The sequence below is a fragment of the Scylla paramamosain genome, chromosome 2 (genome assembly GCF_035594125.1).
Source record: "Scylla paramamosain isolate STU-SP2022 chromosome 2, ASM3559412v1, whole genome shotgun sequence".
NCBI lineage: Eukaryota > Metazoa > Arthropoda > Malacostraca > Decapoda > Portunidae > Scylla > Scylla paramamosain.
The window spans coordinates 31700479-31708001 of NC_087152.1; positions in this window are offsets into that span (position 1 = coordinate 31700479).

Sequence of the window (7523 nt, forward strand, 5' to 3'; positions counted from 1 at the left end):
ATGGGTGCAATATCTTGAACAAGAAAATATAATAACAGAAAAACAATTCGGTTTCAGGAAAGAGAGATCTTGCGTAACAAACTTACTGAGCTTTTATACAAGAGTAATAGATAAACTACAAGAGAGAGATGGTTGGGTTGATGCTGTCTATTTAGATCTGAAAAAAGCTTTTGATACAGTTCCACATAAAAGACTCGTATGGAAACTGGAACATCGAGGAGGGCTAAAAGGAAAAATACTTAAGTGGATGAAGGATTATCTCCAAGGTAGGGAAATGAGTACAGTAATCAGAGATAATAAATCAAGTTGGTGCGAAGTAACAAGCGGAGTACCACAAGGGTCTGTGTTGGCACCTATAATGTTTCAGGTCTATATAAATGATATGACGGTGGGTTTAAATAGCTACATTAATATGTTTGCAGATGATGCAAAATTGATGAAAGTAATAAAGAACCAAGAGGATTGTGAGGAACTACAGAGGGATATTGATAGAATTTATGAATGGAGTAAACGATGGAAATTAGAATTCAATATAAAGAAGTGCCATGTAATGGAGATGGGAAGAAGTAAAAGGAGACCTTCATGGGAGTATAAGATGGGAGGTATCACAATACCAAAGAGCAAAGAAGAAAAAGACTTGGGAGTAATAATTCAAGACACGCTTTCACCAGAAAAACACATCAATGGAATATTTGGCTCTACATATAATTTGCTAGCAAATATCAGGGTGGCATTTAATTACCTAGACAAAGAAATGATGAAGAAAATCATAACACACATGATACGTCCCAAACTGGAATACGCAGCAGTGGTATGGTCTCCACACAAAAAGAAAGATATAAGGAAATTGGAAAGAATACAAAGAACAGCTACGAAAATGATACCTGAATTGGAAGACCTAAGTTACGAGGAAAGACTGGAAGAAATTGGATTACCAACACTGCAAGAAAGAAGGGAAAGAGGAGACCTGATAACAATGTTCAAATTAGTAAATGGCATGGAGAAGATAGACAGAGATGACCTAGTTGTAAAAGTGGAGGAAGGAGATAGACGTACAAGGGGACATATGAAGAAATTAAAGAAGAGTCATTGTTTGGGAGATATTAAGAAATACAGCTTTCCGCATCGAACGGTTGAAATATGGAATAACTTAAAAGAAGAGGTAGTTGCGGCAAAGAGTGTGCACATGTTTAAAGAGAAATTGGACAAATCAGGTATGGAGACAGGACTAATTGAGCTTTGGCTCGGACCCTGTATTATACAACTAGGTAAATACACACACACAGGGGTCAGTGTTGAGACTGATAATGTTTGTAATATAAGTGAACGACATAAATGAAGAAATAGATAGTTATATGAACTTATTTGTGGATGATGCTAAGCTGATGAGAAGGGTAGGAAATGTAAATGACTGTATGGTACTGCAAAATTATTTGAATAAGATAAATAGATGGAGTAAATCTTGGCAAATTGAATTTGATTTAAGTAAATGTAAAGTAATGGAGTTTGGTAACAGTAAAAAGAATACAATACCATTATGAGATGGATGGTGTGAAGTTAAAGAAGTCAAAAGAGGAAGTGGATTTGGGAGTAACAGTTTACTGGAAATTTGACTCCAGGCAGACACCTTGATAAAATTACTGGAGAGATGATGAATTTGTTAAAAAGAGTAAGAATGGCATTCTCATATTTGGATGAAGGAATGATAAAAAAAAGTTGTTGATTTCCATGATAAGACCAAGATTGGAATATGTGGCAGTGGTGTGGTCTCCTCATACAAAGAGGAATGTTGTAAAATTAGAAAGAGTACGAAGAGCAGTCTCTAAGGTGATTCCAGAGTTGAGTAAGTCAAAAATTAGAAAGAGTATGAAGAGCAGTCACTAAGGTGGTTCCGGAGTTGAGTAAGTCAACCTATGAAGAGAGATTAAAAATGTTGGAAATTCCTACCCTTGAAAATAGGAGAGAGAGAGAGAGAGAGAGAGAGGAAATTTAATAAACATCTATAGAATGATAAATGGTATGGAAAGTGTGGACAAAAAATGTTTTATAAATTTAGACACAAAGTACAAGGGGACACAGTAAGAAGTTGAAGAAAGTTAATTGTAGAAGAGACATCAAAAAGTATAGTTTTCCTTATAGAAGTGTGAACAAATGGAATGAACTCAGTGAAGACGTTGCCAATGCTGAAACTATCCATGCTTTTAAGACCAAATTGGATAGGGATACTATGAGATTATTCCCCTCCCGTAAACCACAATTAGATAAATACACACACACACTAAAGGGAGCAACATTGAGATGGGAGGGAAATGAGAACAGTAATCAGACACACTAAATCAAGTTGGCATAGAGTGATAAGTGGGGATCTGTGTTGGCACCTATTATGTTTCAGATATATGTAAATGATATAACAGAAGATCTAAATACTTATATAAACCTGTTTGCTGATGATGCAAAAATAATGAAAATAATAAAGGATGGAAATGATTTGCAAGGAGTTACAAAAGAATATTGACAAGATACATGCATGGAGCCAAAGATGGAAACTAGAATTTAACACCAGAAAATGCCACATGTTGGAAATAGGAAAAGTAAAAAGAGACCTTTGTGGAAGTACAAAATGGGAGGAGAAATAATAATGAAAAGTAATGAAGAAAAGATTTAGGAATAATGATTCGGGACACACTATCACCTGAAAGGAATGGGATATTCGGCTCTACATACAGCTTGTCAACAAATATTAGGGTGGTGTTTAACTGTTTACATAAAGAAATAATGAAGAAAATTATAACAAGCATGACATGACTTAAATTGCAATACACTGCAGTAGTTTCAGGTCCACAGAAAAAAAGATATATGGAAACTGGAAAGAATACAGAAGATAGTGACAAAGATGGTACTAGAATTGAAAGACTTAAGCTATGAAGAAGGACTTGGAGAGATGGGATTACCAACACTACAAGAGAGAAAAGAAAGAGGAGACCTGATAACAATGTATAAATTAGCAAATAATATAGAAAAAATAGACAAATTACTTGGTACAACAGATGGAGGAGGGAGAGAGACTGACAAGGGGTTATGGGAAGTAAATAAAGAAGAGTGGATGTTCAAGTGACGTCAAGAAATACAGCTTCCTGTATAGAACTATTGAAATCTGGAATGATTTGAAGGAAGAGGTGGTTGTGGCAAACAGTGTACACGTGTTCAAAGAGAAACGATAAATATGGTTATGGAGACAGGACAAAATTAGCTTTGGCTTGTGCCCTGTACAATACAACTAGGTAAATGCACACATACGCAGTACAATGTTATGCTCATTTTATGTTTAATTTATATGAAATCATGTTCTTTGTATGCTGTTTTCTCTTTCAGGTTGCTTTATTGACATTTCTGTAATATAAAAATGTTTGTTATGTTTGGTATCATAAGTTTTAGCTTGAAAACTTACCTTTGACAGGGGTCATAGAACCTAACCTCTATTTTGCTATTAGTTATGTGTTCTTTATACAAGAATTTGCTATATGAGCAATTAAAATGGAACCTAATTGTTCATATCATCAGGACCTCTCTGTATCTCTTAGTTCTTGAGATATGCATGCTTAAATGTTGCCAAACTTTGGAGGTAATTTGGACATCACAGTTTTCTAAAGTCCTCAGTGGCCAGCCAAAATGTTTGTGGCTTGCAGGGAATCACACCAAGTGGTTATCATTTCATGCACTTACACTTGCAAAGTATCCACAACAGTGTCCATTCCATGTGCTTGTTGTGAAGAGTAAGTGCCCCCCCCTCTCTCTCTCTCTCTCTCTCTCTCTCTCTCTCTCTCTCTCTCTCTCTCTCTCTCTCTCTCTCTCTCTCTCTCTCTCTCTCTCTCTCTCTCTGCAAGAGGGGCACTGACCTAGAGCAAAAAAAAAAAAAAGGCTCACTGAGGTGCTGGTCCCTAAAGAAATGTCAAAAAGGATAATGAAAATCAAGAATATTGAGTGAAAGTTGTGCATGTACTAGGTGCATGTAGATTTGTGTGAAGGAGGAAAGTTGCTTTTAAAGGGCCCCTTGTGTTGTGAGACACAAAGGGAACATTCAGGGAGGTCTCTGTTGAGACATAGATAACTGTGCTCCATGCAGAAATAAACATGCACTGCAGATTATTATTTGTACTATTACTACTGCCTTTTCCTCCACAGCAAGACTGTTAGCATTTTTCTAGCAACTCTCCTCTTGTGATGCAGCATTTCATGAAATCCTATCAAGTCCTCAGGATTGGTGTGGCTGAGCTGTGCAACAGGATTATCATAAGGTGTTGTAAAGCCAAAGCTTTTGTTTATATTGATGGTGCCACAATAGCCACATGGATAGAGTGTATGTAAATCAAGTTCTAAAATGCCTATATATATTTACGGCAAAATTTTTTTTTTATCAAGGTAAAACAAAAATACATATAATGAGCTCTTTGCAAGTAGATTGTGTTTCAGAACTTTTGCTGAGTATGTGGCTTTTGTGGCAGTGATACAATACCACACTGGTGACAAATCATCTGTTATGCCTTTTTATGTAACAGTTAGCAGCTAGGGGAGGGGTAAGTAAAACTGGCAGAGATGACTCAGAACACCTAATTTCATGGAAGTTGTTTTAGCAAGAGAGGAAATATGAAGTTTCCAGTTTAGATTATTAGTAAAGGACAGACCAAGGATGTTCAGTATAGGAGAGGGGGACATGAGTCATCATTCAAGAAGAGGGGATAGTTATCTGGAAGATTGTATCTGGCTGATAGATGGAAAAATTGGATTTTAGCAAAGAAAAGAAGAGGCCTAGTAGAGGAGAGGTGATGATTCACAGACTGAAAATTAGACACTCAAGGTCAGTACCAGGAGAGCTGTCCAACTTGGAGACATTTGTAGTCTCTTGCAGACAGACACTGCAAGGTTGGAATCGCCATTTCAATTTTGAATTTTGAGTGCAGGATGTGTGTGTATTGGGTGCATATAGAGTTGTGTGAAGAGAGAGAGTTGCCTTTAGAGGGCAGGCTGTGACTGCCTACTTGTATTGTGAGACACAAAGGAAAGTCACAGCATGTTCACAGTACCCACCTAAGCCTCTGCTTGTGACACCTTCCTAAGAATAATTATTGTTTTTGCAGGTGACTACTTCTTCCTGTTTTAAAAAGTTATTTAACCTTGAATTTACCTATTTATAAATAAATTTGTGATCCAGTGAAACTTTAGTCATGGTCATTGGTATCACTATTTAGTACAGAATTCAGACTTTTGTGTGTAGGTGGCATCCATGGAATAAAATGTCTGGTTTCTGGAATTAGTTAAAAGTGGTGTACTTTCACAAGCAGAAGTGCCAGACACACATGAAAGATTGTGAAATATGTGATTGCATGGCTGGAAATGAAAATGGGATGTGGGAAGAAGGGGAAGGAAGGGTGTTGTGTTTTGATCTAGATGAGAGAAACAAGGGAAGATAAAAAGAAGAGTGCATGCTCATATCTCAAACACTAGAAAGGAATAGAGGTACATAGGTGGCAAGGATGTAGGATAGTGTGGACATTGGAAAATTAAATAGGGATAGCTAGGTATGGGTGGATCTGTGTTGTGTATGTACCTGGAAATGCAAGTGAGAAAGGAAGAGAGAAGACAAGGAAATTTTGAATGACAAGTGAGTGTGACTGAGAGGGGGTAGGATAGTGTTAGTTGGAGATATGAATGAAAATATTTGAGGTAATGAGGTAGTATATGTAATAGGAAAATAGGAAATAGAATGAATGAGAATGGAGAATACCTAGTGGAATTGAGTTGAAGAGTTATATCCTGTGGTCATGGACCTAGAAAAAATATGATAGGATGGACAGAAAAAACTTTGGCATGTTCTCAGAATTTATGATGCAGGAGGATAGTTCATGGAATAAATTGGGATTTTTCTACAGAGATGCAAGTGAGTGTGTGAGGGTGGAAGAAGAGCAGGTAGAGTTTCATTATAGGAACAGGAATGAGGCAGGAACATGTGATGTTTTGTGGTTGCAATGTTTTCATGGATGGCTGTATGAAAGAAATAAGAGCTAAAGTAGGAAGTGTACATTGAAATGGAATCGAATAGGATGGGCTGTAGTAGTATGTCTGCTTGCCATTGACATTGTCTTATTAGCAGAAGGTGAAGAGAAACTTCTTAGAGTGGTGGACCAATTTCATACGGTATTTGAGATGAAAACTGAAGATAAATGTTGCAAAAAGTAAAGTGATGGTATTTGAGAGGAGAGAAATGGAGATGTGACTTTAGGATACCTTATAGGATAAGACGCAATGCACCAGCTGTTGGTAGGTTTGAGGTGTTTATGTGAGGAGAGAGTGGAGGAAGTGAGTTGAAGTACATCTGTGGGAACAGTGCTAAGTAAACATGGTGAAGTGGATGGAGAGATAAAAAAGTGTTATGAAAAATAGGTGCCATAGAATTATTTGCAAATCATGAAAGAGGAAACATACCTCTGGATGGAAGGAGAGGTTTAAGGAATAGTATTTTCTTGCCAACATTGACATTTGGATCTGAGACCAGGACAGGGATTAGGACACAATTATCAAGAGTGGAAATGAGTTATCTGTGGCATGTGGAATGAACAGATGAAAGTGTATTATTCAGACTACAAAGCACCTTGCCAAGTGTTATGGGACCGAGTGGGTTAATGCAATATCACAGATGTTAAACAACTTCCCATTGCATTGTGTTTTCAAGTGCCAGGTGATATTCATTAACTTAATTGTGCAGTTATCACCACAGTAATTATTCATTTAGATAGCAGAAGGGCAACAAAATGCATCTTGAATTACTTTAGCTCACATTCTTCAGTTAGGATAATGTCCTTTAGACCTATAGGCCCTTCCACACGAAGGGCAAGTGCTTAACAGCCACTTGAAAATGGGTGGAATTCTGTCCCTTTCTAACATTGTTACCAGATCAACCAGTTTCTAGCAGCTATGGGCTGCACTCCACACCTCTGTTGTGCACCACTGAGCAGAGTGCAGTTCAAGATGCCAAGTTGTGGAATTGTTCAGCCTGGCAGCTAGTGCCTCAACAATGGGCAGAGGCATTTCTATGGCTTGCCTGCAGTTTCCTTGTTTCAAATGTCATAGATGACGCTCAACCACAAAATTGGTAACAGCGTCTGTCCGTCAGGCACTTGTCCTTCATGTGGAAGGGCCTTAATAAATACCTCCAGTGTACTTGTGCTCTTGCATGGCTAAGATCCTCATCCTTTGGGAATCACATACCGTGTTGTTGGCATTGGTGATGGTGTGTAATTGGAGGTGGGAGCTGAGATGAATAGTTTGGCTGATCAGCCAATCATAATTTGATTTTTTTTTTTCTGCCTTGATTTTAGAGGGATCATTTGCTTTTCTCTGTCAGGGGGCAAGGGGCTAAGAGAGTAGTATGAATAAGCATGAATGTTGAAGCTGTGTGCCTTGTCTTGGCTACCTCCCCTTTTTTTTAGAAGGAGACAGTCTTGGTACATGTATGTATGTATTAATTC